We start from the raw sequence: 16857 nt of genomic DNA on the forward strand, positions 1-16857 counted from the left end.
TAGTTCGTTTCATTGTATTTATTTGCGCTTTGGTTACAGTCTCCCTTAATCACAATGGCTTTCTGCTTGTAAGTAAAGCTATCCCTGTAACAGGCCGTGGAGGCCCAGAGGGTTGTGAGACGTCGAGGTTCCCACATTTTCTGTACACAATCGGCTCATAGATGGCGGTGAGGTCAGCCTTAGGCGCCAAGCTATCCCTGTAACAGGCCGTGGAGGCCCAGAGGGTTGTGAGACGTCGAGGCTCCCACATTTTCTAGACAATCGTCTCACAGATGGCGGTGAGGTTGTCAGCCTTACGCGCCAAGCTATCCCTGTAACAGGCCTTGGAGGCCCAGAGGGTTGTGAGACGTCGAGGCTCCCACATTTTCTAGACAATCGGCTCACAGATGGCGGTGAGGTCAGCCTTACGCGCCAAGCTATCCCTGTAACAGGCCGTGGAGGCCCAGAGGGTTGTGAGATGTTGAAGTTCCCACATTTTCTAGACAGTCAGCTCACAGAAGGCGGTGAGGTCAGCCTTACGCGCCAAGCTATCCCTGTAACCGGCCGTGGAGGCCCAGAGGGTTGTGAGATGTTGAAGTTCCCACATTTTCTAGACAGTCGGCTCACAGATGGCGGTGAGGTCAGCCTTACGCGCCGGCCGCCCTTTACTGCCAAGGAAGTTTCCTGTTACTCATTTCTGTTAGAGGCTGAGTCGACCCCAGGGCCACAGTGCGGCTGGAAGGATTAAGTCAATTTAAAAAATCTAGTGACCTCATCGGGACTTGAACCCACGACCTTCTAGCCTGTAGCATAGTGCCTCAACCAACTACGCTACCGCGTGCTCCGGTTCTCTGCTTGTGCCACAACTAAAATCCAGGAACTGATTCACACACTCCGAATATTACACAGGAATGCAGTCTTCTAATCACACTTTAAATCCTCACAAATCGACGAATTTTCCGTGGCTGTCTCTTACAGAGAACTCAGAACTCTCTCACTCGCTGTCACGGTCACTGGAACTTACGGCTCACAACTCTCGTTATATAGCCACAGCACGGACCAAACAGGAAACACAATTCCATTGATGATGGCGAAGACCGCACAGAAAACACGTCATGTGATATCTCGTCAGTCCATTGGTGCGCTGACTGAGCTATTGTTGTAACGCACTCAATTAAAGACTGTTCACAGGTCGTTGCATAGAAACGCTCTGGCCCTCCACGTTACAATATTATATCTTCACTGACCCCTACGCCTTCACTGCAAGGTTCTGAATTTTATATTTACGTATCCATCGCCTTCTTCGTCATGCTTTTGTCATTTTCTACTTCATTATGTTTTCCTTTCTTCCATTTTTCTTTACTTCTATGTCATTTCATTTGTCTCATTTTCAATTTTCTGTTACTACTACGACTACTACTATACTACTACTACTGTTGCTGCTGCTGCACCTTTCATTTTGTTCACGACTCCCCATTTCATCTCCGCCCCTTCCTCCTCCGCCCCCCCTGCCATTTGAAATGCCATGCCCCTCGCACCCTGCGTTGAGGGCCCCGAAGGGTTACGATCTCAAACTAAGTGCGTACCTGTCAGCCTTTGTCCTGGAGCAGTCTCCGAAAAAGGCAAACCACTAGATCTCGTATTTTGACATTGAACCTCATGTGCCCTGCGCAAGTGTAACAACCAGCAATCGTAATCGCCTTGTTGGTGACGTCACGACGAACTGATGAAGGTTAGGAGCCCGGCCCTTCTTACGTAAGCCCAAAAGTCTCCGTAGCCTGCGCCCCTTGTGGGGCAACAAGAGGAGACATTTGTGGCCACACTTTTCCCTGTCGAGCTGAGGGTTCAGTCCCTTGTGTGTTCATGTGGGATTCGTGATTCTACGAATTACTACGAGTTTCCCTTTTCTGATTATAATTCCACCGTTTGCTCGATCATCGTCTCATTTTGAAACATTCAAGGGCACATTTTACGGCGAAGGCAGCAGATTGAATATATAAGGGGAGGGGGTGTCAGGATGAAATGGCAATGCAAAATTGGAAGGTTGCATTCGTGGTCTAATTACCGCAATATCTCGACATTTCGGAGGAACTGAGGAAAACAACTAGTAACTTCTTGCCAACATTCGACTGAAGTGCCTGCAGAGTGTCAGTGCAGAGAGTGACCGTCACGCTAACCGACTCCCTTTCCTCCTATTAGGAGCAGCACGAAACATGAATCAGGACACAGCCCCGCTGGTGACTGAATATGAAGCCGGATAGGCCCCAGAAGCCTTGGGACCTCTGTAGGAGTGGGAGGAATGTTTTGCTTATGGTTAGAATCGAACCCACGATTATCCGTCTCGTAGCCTGGTCACTGTCGACTATGAAGAAGATGGGAAAAGAGAATTGGGAGAGTAGTGAGTATGTAGCACGAATGGGGTATGAAGAGGAATTCAAATAGGATATTTGTAGCACTGCCACAAATAAAAAGACCACTGGCAAGACCAAAACGTAGGCGGGTATATAATTACTAAAATGGATTTTAAGAAAGATAGGGTAGGGTGATATAGACTGGATTGATCTGGCCCCGGATAGGGACCAGTGGAGGGATCTTGTGAACACGGTAATGATTTAATGAACCTTCGGATTCCATAAATTGTAGGGAATTTCTTGAATAGCTACACAACCGGCGGCTTCTCAAGAAGGGCTCAGCTCCATGGAATCAGTTAGTGAGAGATACTACATAGTAAAGTCAAGACAAAAAATGTTCCCAGGCAGCGCTCATTCATCCTTCTGGCAGAGGTATGTTTGAGATAGGGTAAAGCTTCAGGAAGTGAAGAAAGTAAAGGGTTAGGAAGTGGACTTTGTTGTGGGCAGAAAAAAGATGAACAAGACCTTTACTGCGCATGACAGAAATGTCTGTATTAACGTTGGTAGGGCGAAATAAGGGTGACATTTTGATTTGACATTGGAGGGCTATATTAGGGCGATGTTTTCGAGATGATAGTGGGAGGGCTCCGTGTTAAGCATGCATAACTCAGAGTTTGCTCTGGGATCGAGAAAACCACACGAAGACCTTGATCGAATTGATCGGTTGCAGGAAATTCCGGGTACAAGCTGGCTTATGTCCAGCGGATCGTCAGAGTAATGTATTAAGAATTTAGTTCATACCTCACAGAATTGTCGCATGCATCTTCTCTAGCAAGACCAACCGTTCGAGGTTTTTACGGAAATAATTGGTGTTTATTGTGAGAATCATAGGAAGCACATAGCGTGCACACTGTGTGGGCAGGGTTAACTTCTCTTTATTGACAAACCTCAGTGCTTCAAAGCATGACGCAATACTGGGGACAAACCTTGGGAAAATGGTCGACACGTGGAGACACGAACTGGAGGGACACGCCTGTTGTGTCCTGTTGGCAGTGGATGCAACAGCCTCTGGAACACGAAGGCGTCGGTTTGCGACATGTCAGACTAAGCAGATTCCTGTCAGTCACCTTAACCTTGCAAGTGGTCATCCACTTGCGTGGGTTGTGCAGTTCTTGCTCACTACAGTCTGACGGCATGCATTTAGGGGTCACCAGTTTTTCTCAAGGCAGACATGAGTATCTCTGTGGTATTGCTCAGCTTTGGGTTTCATCGGATGGTCGCTAAGATTAGGCCCCTATCCCATAATCAACAATATATACATGGTGATGTAACAAGGGACGCAGTGTCCCTCTCCGTGCACAGAGTAATGATGTAACAAGGGACGCAGTATCCCTCTCCATGCAGAGTGGTGATGTAACAAGGGACGCAGTGTCCCTCTCCATGCAGAGTGCTGATGTGACAAGAGACTCAGTGTCCCTCTCCGTGCACAGAGTGGTGTTGTAACAAGGGACGTAGTGTCCCTCTCCGTGCACAGAGTGATGTAGCAAGGGACGCAGTGTCCCTCTCCCTGCACATAGTGATGTAACAAGGGACGCAGTGTCCCTCTCCGTGCACAGAGTGGTGATGTAACAAGGAACGCAGTGTCCCTCTTCGTGCACAGAGTGATGATGTAACAAGGGACGCAGTGTCCCTCTCCGTGCAGAGTGGTGATGTAACAAGGAACGCAGTGTCCCTCTCCATGCAGAGTGGTGATGTGACAAGAGACGCAGTGTCCCTCTCCGTGCACAGAGTGGTGATGTAACAAGGGACGCGGTGTCCCTCTCCGTGCAGAGTGGTGATGTAACAAGGGATGCAGTGGTCATGTAACACATGTAACTGTACCATGACAGTCAGCGATGGGGAAAGTGACCTTGGTCCCGCGGCCGCCGACAGCTGCAGCAACTCCGAGCTCCGGTTGGGCTGACCTGAATTGACGTGACGTGACGAGGAAAGTTGATCAAGACACAACACACTTTCCTTCCACTCATCTGCACCGCGGACTTTTACTTGTTTTATTCCCCTTTGTCATGAAGCCGGCTTCAGGTCGTTACATTATTATCATTATCGTCATCGGCAGTGTGCGGTTGGGTTGGCACTAGACTCGTGCAGTTCCCTTATCAATCCATTGTCGCTCCTGCCAGTGGTCTCCTTCCTGAGTCACATCAATCCAATCCACCCTTCACGTATTATTTACTTAACCCTCTAAAGCCCAGTGGTTGTTATATGTACCGCCATCCTTAACATGCACAAACTCTGCATTCTGCCCACAGAGTGTTTGTGTGTTCCGTACGGTTCTCACAGTAAACAGCGGCTGTTTACCTAAACAGCATTAACCGGTTGGGCTTTGTAGCGGAGACGTAATGTTTCCTCTGAGGTACGGACTGAACATACTAAAACTCTGCATTCTGCCCACAGAGTGTATCATTCTGCTGTGAGACCCCAGGTAGGAAGCATCGTAAAAGTTTACGGTCCAGCCTTCGGTCTTGACCCATCGTGGGACCGGCAAGAAACCGTGCGAGTGCCGTACTACCGGCCTCACACGTCGAAGCATTCTACATCCCGTTGCCAGCAAACGTCGAGTTCTACAGGCGGAGTTCCCTCGGCTGAAACCTTGCGGTGTTAACGCACGCCGGGGTAACTTGCCTGGACCCACCCTCCCCGATTGGGGCGATTCGGTGNCATATATTATTAGAAGAAATTCAGTTCTTAAAAGATTGCTTTTCATGTAAATATTATAGCATCTGTGCTACGGTATCCGGATTGAAATTTTCACGTCAGGGTTTCCTACTAAAATCTTGCACAGTTCCCACGTCCATGCATACTACATTCCCACCTTATTTTAATTCTAACCTTCGACGCTACAGCCTGCCTACTGACAGCGTCGTTAAATAACCAAAAGGATAATTAAATTGGTCTTTGTAATTGAAACGCGATTTTAGTTTGTGAGGTAAGAAATGAATTTTGAAATACTATATAGGTATGAGTGAACGGAGAAGTTCATGGAGGTAGGCCTAGGCCCACTGGGGCTGTAGTGCCAAGGAAAAAAATATAGGTATGACCTTACGGTTCGTGTGTTTAAATGCCAGGCTGCAGGCCAGAAGTCGGTTTTGCGTTCAGAATGTCCTGCAGCAGACCCACTCGATCAAAATTTTCCGTAGTTTTCCTCACTGCTAAAAACAAATTCTGGAAATTCATGCCAAAATTCCACTACTACTACATGCTTCACGTGCAGCCCTCGCAGTACGAACTTCAAAATTACCCTGAGACAAAATCTAACGTTGAAATTCCAGTTATATGAGACGTCCCTGCATCACTGGCTCAAACGTTAACTTTTATGTCCGTTCACTCTACGACCCAGGCTACGTTATACCTTGAGTAGGCAATCTTACAGAACAAAAGTTTCTTTTTAGTTACTTGGGGTGGGGTGAGACTGAGTCCACTTGGTTCGTCGGCCCCTAACTGGCCTATTGTACCAGCCCCGGGTGGTAGATGATGAGCGTGCAGCAGTCAGTGGAATGAGAATTGTCAGGGGAAACCGTACGCAGAGAAAAACCAGCCACAGTGCTACTTTGTTCACCACAAATCCCACGTGGGCTCGAACACGGGCCGCCGCTGTGGGAAGCCGGCGACTAACAGCCTGAGCTATGGCACGACCTGAAGTCTTATCTATGTATGCATGTTTGAATTTTCCACCGGAAGTACATTGGAAATAAAAATCTATTAACTTTCTAATGGTGACGTTGGCAACCTGCGTCAGTAACTTTCGGTGACGTAACCTCGTTTCCACAGCAGTTGGAGTTTATGCGATGTAGTGTACGGCGCGTCCTTCGTTGACCTTCAGCGCTGCAGCGGGCAAGAAATCAGATATCCTTGAATGAAACAATAAATAATATAGAAATGACGATCTTAGTGTCCGGAACCGGCGTAGCTGTTTCTGGTGCGCGCGACGTTATGTTTCCGCTTGAGTTCACGGTTAACCAGAGGAGCAGCAGTTCGAAAGAAGTCGCATGAAATATTAAACTTTGTTTCAATGCATAATGCATCAGATGCGAATTTTTATAGTTCAAGGACTCTGACGTTAACACAGACAATCCAGTGGTGCACAGTGATCAATGTCATCTGTTTATACAGCGGAATTGTCCTGTCCTCAATTGAGCACCGCGCCTTAAGGGCGTATGAGGGGAGTAGAGGTACAGCTCCGCACATTATTAACCTGGACGCCAGACAAGTGACTGGTCGGCCTTGCACACGTAGCGCTTAATCCCCAGGGAAGGTCACTGCAAGCATAGGGTGGGAAAGCTGGGTGGACCCCAGGACCGATCTAAACTTCTTTCTGAAGCAGAACAATTTTTTGCCATTGTTGGGAATCGAACTCGGATCGTACAGCCTGGAGCGTAGTCACTGTACAGAGCTTTCGTAGTCTATTTTTATATAGTCTGTTTATGGAGTCTGGAAATGAATTACGCAACAACAGCAACTATTGTCTGTCTAGAACATGTTTAAGGATTCAAGAATCATTCTGCAGCCAACCTTAAGGAAGAAAAGTCCCTGTGTGTTCAACGAGATTTCTGGTATGGAGATTTGGGTTCCCATCGAGTGTTGCAAGTAATTTTCTACCGAAGACGTAATGATATACGTCACTGTTTGATGATGACGCAACCTCAGGCGTGTTTCTGACAATGTGTGGCACTTGCGAAGCATAGAACCGCCCAGCCTTAGCTTAACTGCTCATAGAACAACCATCAAATGGGACAGGAAGGGTTGCTCATATATTAGTCGTGATTTTTCTTTACAAGGGTTATATTTATAGAATACGAGAAGTTCTGGGAAGAACTAAGCACTTATTGAGGAGCCAAGGATAGGGCAATCGGTATGGCGACTGCCTACGATTTGAACAGCCGAAGGTCGGAGTTCGAGTCCCGATAGGGTCAAGAATTTTCTCCTCTCTACGCCTTCCAGACTGGTGCTGGGGCGCGCCCACCCTTCTATCCAATGGGTACCAGGGTACCTCGTGAAACCGACCACTCACCTCCAGCTAGTACGCAGGTGAAGAAATTGCGGATCTAGACAGCCGCTCGCCCACGCGTCTTCATGGTGTAGTGCTTAATTAGTTAAGCACGGGAACAAATCTGTCGTTTTACTAATCGATTGGTTTCCTTTGATACGACACGGGCTGCATAGAAAACGAATAAATTACGTGGACACAGACAGCAAGGTGATCTCATAAGCGTCATAACTCCTCAAAATTATGAGGAGATACACAGATAGATGGACAGACACACAGACAGCAAGGCGATCTCGTGAGGCGCATTTTGTTTTTCGAAATAAACAGTTTAGGCTCAAACTGGAGGACAAATACAAATATTATTTTTCTGGACATCCGTCGTCCTATGTTTATATAAAAACACACCGTTTCGGAGACTGGATTATGTCTCTGTCTTCAGGTGGAACCTGCTCAGTTTGGCCCAGTCGATAGAGCCAGTCCTTATCTCCGGAGACCTGCACCGACACAAAACAGGGTGTACAAGCCAAGCACAACACAGTCTTAAAATGTTAGTAGTGGAAGGCAAATGTTCGACAGAATGAGCGTAGGCGTTCTTCTGGAGGTATAGCTCCAGATTTTCTTAACATTTGACACTAGGTGGAGATGTTGGACCAGATACATGACCCTCTGGCTTTACCTCAGGGGAAAGAACGTCAGCACCCGTTGGGTGGGAGCCTGTGTGGCCCCAGAGCCGGTCTGAACGCGGTTGACAATGCAGCACTCTTGATCCAACACACACAGAGTGTATTTTTGTTATCTGACAACTTAACATTGAACGTAATTATATGATCGTTGTACACAGTTGGGAAATTTGTTCGTTGCTGCAGGCAGTGCAGAACTGAATAACAAGATGGCATCGAATTTGACAGATCAGAAAATGTTTATTGTTTTGGTGGTTCTGTAATTCTGAAGCTGTATTTCTTTCTTCTTTATTGTTGTTTTGGCAGGTAAACATGACAACCCCACTGCATTCCAGAATTCCAGACTACGCAGTACTGTGCGGCACTTGCTCGCAGGAAGTTGAAGTCCAGCCAGAAAGGAGCGCGGCTACTGACATCCCGCTAAAGATCATTTGAGAAATGTAAAAAATAGTTGGATCCAATCAAGGCCGGCCAGATGTATGGTTGAGGGGCAGAGTTCCGTAGCAATGTTACCTTCCCGAGGCTTTCTTCTAGGTCTTCCGTAGACTCATAACTCTTCTGTCTCCCTGAGAACAACAGGTAGGTCCAAAAAATGTATTCCCAATATTGTTTGAGTGAAAATTAAGAATAATTGCATAGCAATTAAGGATATTTCTGACAGGATTAAAATTTGTTAAGAACTCCTTAATGTTGCTCGGCATTCGGCGTCCGTGGTACTAACTGTAGATAGGTTTATGGGATTTATGATTCTGACGGCGGTTGGGATCCATTGTGCGGACTTCTGGGTTACGATACCGTGTACTCTGGTTGGTGCGTACCAATTATTCTTCAGAAACATATACATTTATGTTCAGGGTAGATTTGGATGGCCTCTGCATGAAGAAGGAGGCAGTATATTCTTCCGAAACCACTGTAACCGCCTACCAATCTACATACAGTAATTTAGAAGACTTTAATATTACTTGGGGTCAGGTGATAGCGTAGTGGGTTGAGACACTACGCTACAACCCGGAAGGTCGCGGGTTCGATTCCCGATGATGTCATTGGATTTTCAATTGACCTAATCCTTCCGGCCGCACTATGGCCCTGGGGTCGACTCAGTCTCTAACAGAAATGAGTACTAGGAATCTTCCTGGAGGTAAAGGGCCCCCACTGCGTAAGGCTGACAACCTCACCGCCATCTGTGAGCCGATTGTCTAGATAATGTGGGATCCTCGACGTCTCACAACCCAATGAGCCTCCACGGTCTGTTACAGGGATAGCTTTACCTTTTTACAATATTACTTTTCTCTGACTTTTTTAAAATTTCTGACAAAAATAACAAATAGAGTTGACTAGATTTAAGCAAAATTTTCCATTCAATTTTCCTACGATATTGTTCGCTTGCCGCTGTTCAGAAATCCAAACAATTCCTCGTTCTAGGCTTTCGCGATGCGGATTCTGCTCTCGGGTCTTCGCACCGTGTGGGTGTCTGCAGTGTTGTCGACGTTTCGGAGGTAAATGCTGCCTCCAACTTCATGGTGCCATTCCTTCTCCTTTATATCGCTTGGTATGTAACACGAGAATATACATAAACGCACTGAATCTACACATTTATGTCCTGAAAATGGAAGGAGAATATAAAAAATGCAAAATAGAATTGTCCCTGTGCTTAGCTAATTACGCACTACGCCATGAAGGCGTATGGGGCAGTGGATGTATAGATCCACACTTTTTTGATCTCGGCACTATCTAGAGGTGATTGTTCAGCTTCACACCCCGGCCTCTTTACCCCCGACGGAGTCCCCGGTGCTCATTGGATATGAGGCTGGGTGGGCCCCATAGTCAGTCTGGACGACATGGAAAAGTAAAAAGTCTTGCCTCCACAGAGACTCGAACTCCGATCCCTTGATTATCCAGCCCTACTGAGCTGTCCCGGCGCTTGGGAGGGAGAATGTGCCCCCGAAATCTTTGCACCACCACCTACAACCACACGATTCAAAGTTCCCAAGAGCAGATTTGAAACAGGTTACGCTGTTGGTGTTTGCGAGCCAGGAACCCTAACGATGAGCAGTCAGGCTCGCTTTGGCATATGTCAACATCCTCGGCCAATACCGAGATAGGTGCAACGTGTTAATTGCCACTCACACCACATGAGAATAACTGAACTTACCAATAAGCAAACGAGGGAATGAACGCAGCTGTGGGAATACAAGCATTGTGAGCCGGACACGAGAACTATGAACAGCAAACAGTTATCCCGAGGCGTAATCACTGGTTAAAGTTCTCTTACGTGTGTATACTGAGGCCACAGAAACAAGACCCGTGGATGGTGGGAGTGACGACGCGCGAGATTTCCCCTCCAGTCACGTTGACCTGTGTCAGCCAGCCCAGGGATTGTCATTAGGGAATGTTATCACTACCATCGGTGTGTGCAGAATGGCTACACTGCAGTGAATATGGTGAGACAACGGGACTTATCTGCAGACTTGCTGCAGTTTTCTGTACAAGTACCATGACGCATCAGTACTGGGCCCAACTGTTTTTACCAGTTATAAAATGCGAATAATGTTATTTGGCCATAAATAGTTCACTCTTTTGGGATATAACGCCGTGTAGTCCATTTAGATATAAGCGACGTTTCGGAGGAACATATCGCCTCAATCTTCAGGATTGAAGAATAAGCCAAGCAAAAAAAAAAACAGACTCCACGCCGCCGCGTCCCAGAAGACAGATCTGTTCATAACCACCGATGTGAGAAGCTCCGATCCTTCATGTTGTTTAGTTATCTACGTCATTCTCATGGGAAGTAAACAGGAGGAAAAGGCATATTGGCTCGAAGGAGATGTAGATGGGGTCTATCCGTGGGACTTCTTTCTGTGCAGACATGTGTTGGAATGAAGGTATAGCATCATGCATTCTTAAGTTCAGCGTTGAATGGAGAAGAGCTACCGGGTTCAAGCCCCAGCCTCTTTAACCCACGGTAGCTACTGAAGAAAGCGCTGGCCGAGGCACATATATGTGGACGCTTTGGAGACCAACAAAACCACTTCGCGAACCGGGAAACAAACTCAGATTCCCCGGTCATCCCCTCCATTCCGTAGTCACTATTCTAACTGAGCTATCAGGCTCATAAGATCTCATAGAGTCTTGCAGGTGGCATAGAAATATCTAGTAGGTGCAGTTCAGTTCATGCTCTTATAACAGTTGAAACTCTATGATTGTGAGGATCCGAGTGACGGGCTACGGGGTGGACTTCCAGGGTTCGATTCCTGGTAGGGGCAATATTTTTTCTTCTCCACAGCTTCCAAAATGGCTCTAGGGCCATCTCAGCCTCGTATCCAAAGGGTACCGGCGGCTAACCACTCATGAATGGTGGAGCTATACCTCCACTCCCACTTATTATCTTCATGGCATAGTGCTTAATTGATTAAGCACAGGTCCAAATTCGCCTTTACCTTTAAACTCTCTCCAGGTTAGCAGCACTGTGCCCGAAACATATTATGTTGCATCATCACTCTCTTTGACATGCAGTGAGAATGGGCCTCTCCATTCAGGCAGGATATGTCGCTAAAACACAGGACCTCTCTTTCTTAAGTATGCCTACTGAGAGACATGAGATATCCTTAAAGACATTTCAGACAAAATTTCCTCTAATTGGATATAACGCCGTGTTGTCCGTTGAAAGTAAACTGACGTTTCGGAAGAATATACCGCCTCCATCTTCAGGGTCGAATAAACCTAGCACGGTACTTCTTGAAAGCAGATGACAAATCACGCTGGTATATTGAACTGCTTAATAGACACTGAAGTTGGAGTCGACACGTTCATCCGAAACGTCGATTGACTTTCAACGGACTATACCCACAAGATAATATTATTCATAACTGCCGCTGTGATAACCTCAAATCCTGCATTCCTCTAACGCGGTTTTCGTCCGGTACCCCTTTCATCATATAGCCCGAACTTAAATGTCTGCACATATCGCTAGGTCCTTGCAGGATGTGAACCACGGCGTTCACATATCCTCTCTGATCCTCAAGTCCGTCCTTAACCACACATTGTCTCAGACAATTTAACTGAGAGGAGTTCGAGTCCCGGTAGGGTCAAGAATTTTCTCTTCTCCACCTCGTCCAGTCCGACTCTGGTGCCCACTCAGCCTGCTATGCAATGGGTACTGGGGGTAAAGCGGCCGGGATGTGAAGCTGGCCATTCACCTTCAACGAGTGCCGAAGTCAAAAGAACGTGGAACTATACATCCACTCCTCCCATACGCCTTCATCGCGTAGTGTTTAATTAGTTAAGCGCAGGGACAAGTTTACTTTGCCGTTACATGACTTCGCGCATCCTGTAACAGAGAGACGCCGTGCTCGGAGAAGGGCCGACCTCGGTGATGAGGTCCTCAGATCGTGTCCATGACTTATGTGTGTGATCGGTGACTGATGGTCATCACGAACAGAGTTTGCACTCATCCTGTAAGCAGACATTTCCGATGCCTTCGTCATTTCTCTTTTTTGTCTCAATTCTCTCTTATTTTTTCTTTTTAATTCGCTTAGTGGGGGTTGAAGTCCAGCTGGGTCCACTCGGCACGGCGGCCACTGATTGGTCTAGTGTACATGCCCAGGTTGATTATGATAATGGAGCAATTGGTGGGATGAAGATTGGCAGGGGAAACCGAACTACTCGGAGAAAACCTGCCCCAGCGCCACTTTGTCCACCACAAATCCCACTTGACCACACCCGGGCTGGAACCCGGGCCGCCGCGGTGTGAAGCCGACGAGTAACCGCTTGAGCTATGCCGCGGCCTTTCTCTCTAATCTTACTACCACTTTGGAGGATAGGGCTCATTTCTCAGTTTCATGATCACTTTTACAGACGGTAGGACTCCTTAGACGGGTGATCAGCTCGTCACAAGACCGCTACCTAAACACAGAACAACACTCCGTGATTTTAGTCCGCAAGCGAACTATACCGACCGAGCGACCGCCGCTTGTCGGTGAAGTTTAGTCAACTTTTGCGGATAGAGGGTGTCGCGTGGTCAGCGCAACGAATCCCCACGGCCGTTAATTTCGGTTTTCTATACCGGAGCCGTTATTTCCTTGAAATAGCTCCTCAATTTTCATCACGAGGCTGAGTTGACCCCGTTTCAGACCCACTACTTCTCCGAAAAAAAAATGTGGTAGCGTCGGGAATCAAACCCGGACCTCTGGATCTGTAGCCAGGAACGCTGACCACTTGACCACAGAGGCGGTCAAACACAGAACAACACAAACAGAATAAACGCATACACATACCAAACATCCATGCCTTTTGTGGGATTCGAACCCACGACCCCGGCTTCCGAGCGAGCGAAGACAGTACATGGCTTAGACCACTGGGTTACCGTGACCGGCCCTTCATCTTCTAGCGGACACACGTAGAACAACATGGAGCACCATTATTGTTTCACGCGTATTCATCAAAGTTTAGAATAGAGAACGGTTCTGTTATGCACCTGTCACTTCTCCAGAACGTGCGTCATGAATTAGCAGTTCGCTATGAACAAACGCATGAATAGTTCATTAGATCAGCTACAGTTTACACTTCGCATTACCGGAGTTTGAGTCTCTGCACCCCGCTTAAATGACAATTCCCATAGCTACTAATACAGTGCATTAATATTTCAGTTATGCGTGTCCGGTTTCTGAAGCTTCCTGTGGGGTTTGCGGAACCGGAAATACACGTATACTTCTGTCTCGTGGAACATCTCAGTTGCTGCAACATTCGCGGAAACTGGAGCTTCATGTCGGGCCGTGTCTCCACATCTACCCAAGTAAGTACGTAATAAGTTTATTTTCCATCGGTAAATTGTTGCCTGGTTATAAATTCGGGACTGCATTTCATTGAATCACAGTGTAACCTGCATCAACTTAGTCATACAAGCCGGAAGGCGATTAGTCAAGGTTGAAAAGGCAAAGTTGTCCCTGTGCTTAACTAATTAAGCACTACGCCATGAAGGCGTATGGCGGAATGGTTGTATAGATCCACATTTTCTTGACCTCGGCACTAGCTGTATGTGAGTGCGCAGCTTCACGTCCCTTCCAAAGGGTACAAGAGCCTTTTTCTCCGGGTGTAAAGCGAGAGGATCGTGAAGCTGACCACTCATTTCCATCTAGCACCGAGGTCAAGAATACGTGGATATATACTTCCACTCCCGCATACGTCGTCATGGAGTGGTGCTTATGTAGTTACCTTTTAGAAAGACAGTAGTGGCAGAAAATAATACATATTGTCACTTCTTCGGGGTTCCGTGACTAATAATAACGGGTTCTCTATTGGATGATTAGGTTTATTAACACCTTCTTCTACACTGCCCCTTAATCACAATCAATTATAGCGCTACCGCTAATCTTCTCGCTTCACAAATCACTAAGACACGCTAAGTATTCTCAGTCTTCACTAGCCATATCCTGGCAACGGATTTATAACAGTCTCACTGTAACTACAGCACTCATCGAGTCTTCTTTTCGAAGGATAAGTCCGTTGCAACCCGTTACACTCCATTCTGTGACCTCTTGCAATTCCTCGGCACGGACCCCACAGAAAACACTTCCTTAAGGATGCGTGTGTATTGGTTCGTTACCCAGAAACGGATGTCCTATTGTTGAGAGCGTAACTTCGGGAATGTTTTTACCTAGCCGTTGCCTAGCAATGGTCATATGCATCATAGTATCATTAAATATAAGGAGGAGTGGGAAAACAGGAGAGTGATACAGCTGAGGTACCAGTAGCTCCTTGTTCTGAATGCTGTGTATGATTTTGCGAAGGTTTGTTTCTACTTTACGTTACTTCATTTGTCTGCTTCTTTAACTGCGCTGTCAGTAACGCAGTGTTTGCGCGGTCTAACTTGCCTGCTGTTTTCTAGCATCATGGGTTCCGATCCTACTCAGGGCATCGATATATCGGCGTTGTTTATGTGCTTCTATTGTATATAAGGGGAGACTTTGGATGGGCCGATCCCCCATAGAAAGTGTCATATGAAATAGTCTGTCAAGGCGTCGAGGTGAGGGTGATTGTGGAGCAATTGGTGGAATGAAGATTGGCAGGGGAAACCGAAGTACTCGGAGAAAACCCGCCCCAGCGCCACTTTGTCCACCACAAATCCCACTTGAGCAGACCCGGGTGGGAAGCCAGCGACTAACCGCTTGAGCTATGGCGCTTGGCTTAGCGGTAACTTCTCTACACTTGTATTTGGGAGTTGCGTACTTCCAGTGTCGGCCGGAACAGCGGGTAATTGTGACTGACTTTTTCGTTTTCTTCAGTGCCTCCAGGTAAATTCCGGAATGTTACCTGGATTAGACCACGGCAGCTTCCTTGCTAATCCCTACCATCTTACGCTATATAGTCTAGCTACTGAAAGAGTATTTAAATAACCCCCTCCCCTACAGACACCAAGTTCTTCACAAGGAATATAATAAAATATTATTAATAATACCCCGAGTGGAGGCGGGTTAGAATACCTCCACCTGGCCCTGAGACTCTTAAAAGGCGACGGAAATGGAACCCAGTGCCTGGGGAAACATAAATACAAAGACCTGGTCCTCCATGTTGGGGGTAGGATCCAAGGCTGACGAACTTGTTCTTTCGAAAAAAAAATTGTTGTTGCGAAATGCAAAGAAGTGAAAACCGAATGCGGACTGGCCGAATCTGTTGAGGAGGGCTAGGGCTCAGAAAGGGCTGTTCTGTCAGTGATGATTATGAATATTACTAAAAGTTACAGACGCGTAGGGAACAGGGTGTCGAGGAGAATATTTGGACCGAAGAGAAATGAAGTGACAGGAGGTTGGAGAAAACTGCATAATGAGGAGCTTCATAACTTGTACTCTTCTCCGAGTAGAATTAGAATGATCAAGTCAAGGAGGATGAGGTGGGCAGGGCATGTAGCACTAATGGGGGAGACAAGGAATACATATAGAATATTGATGGGAAAGCCAGAGGGAAAGAGACCACTGGGAAGACCAAGGCGTAGGTAGGTGGACAATATTAAAATGGATCTTAGAGGGATGGAATGGGATGGTATGCATTGAACTGATCTGGCTTAGGATAGGGATCAGTGGAGGGCTCTTGTGATTACGGTAATGAACCTTCGATTTCCATAAAATGCTGGGATATTCTTGAGTAACTGCAGAATTTGCGGTTCCTCCAGAAGGGCTCAGCTCTGTGAGTAAGTATGGATGCGTAGGACTGTCGATGTGTGCCTTAGAATTAAGGGCTTTGTGAGTTTGGGTTGGAACTGCTTGTACATTTAATTATAATTACAATATCCTTCACTAGAGCTAATGAATCTAGCCAAGACAGTGTAATGGCTATCCAGTTATGCGCCGGACATACACTTCTGCAATCTCACGTAATAGCGGCGGGCAAGTTACCTGCCGTCACGTGAGCATGTTCCTGACAGTCACAGATGAGGCAATATTAGCCATATATGGTAACATTTAAATAACAGTAATCATCGCTGTAAAGAATGCCAGTGTCGAAGGTCGCTTGCATTCTGTAGAAGCAACCAGCGATGTATCGTCACGTTAAATACAAAGGGAAAGCTAAAGTAATTAAGTAAAATTCCATGAAGACGTATGGGGGAGTGGAGGTACAGCTTCATCATTCTTGACACTTGTACTAGCTGGAGGTGAGTGGTCAACTTCACGCCCTGGCCGCTTTACCCCCCGGTATCCATTGGATAGGAGGTTGGGTGGGCCGCAGAACCAGTCTGGCCTATGGTAAAGTTAAAGGTATAGGTGCCCCTGTGCTTAACTAATTAAGCACTACGCCATGAAAGTGTAACACT

The 16857-nt window shown here is 46.8% G+C and overlaps 1 protein-coding gene across 1 annotated transcript in view; it reads left to right on the top strand.

Moving 5' to 3' along the window:
• The first annotated feature begins 13765 nt into the window (after positions 1 to 13765).
• Positions 13766 to 16857, top strand: part of LOC111861752 (potassium voltage-gated channel subfamily KQT member 1) — a 194538-nt gene continuing 191446 nt past the window's right edge. The window contains exon 1 of the mRNA XM_023846594.2: positions 13766 to 13845. The gene's annotated coding sequence lies outside the window, so the exon portion shown is untranslated. The remainder of the gene's footprint in view (positions 13846 to 16857) is intronic.

This window comes from Cryptotermes secundus, unplaced genomic scaffold (genome assembly GCF_002891405.2).
Source record: "Cryptotermes secundus unplaced genomic scaffold, Csec_1.0 scaffold136, whole genome shotgun sequence".
NCBI classification, from domain to species: domain Eukaryota; kingdom Metazoa; phylum Arthropoda; class Insecta; order Blattodea; family Kalotermitidae; genus Cryptotermes; species Cryptotermes secundus.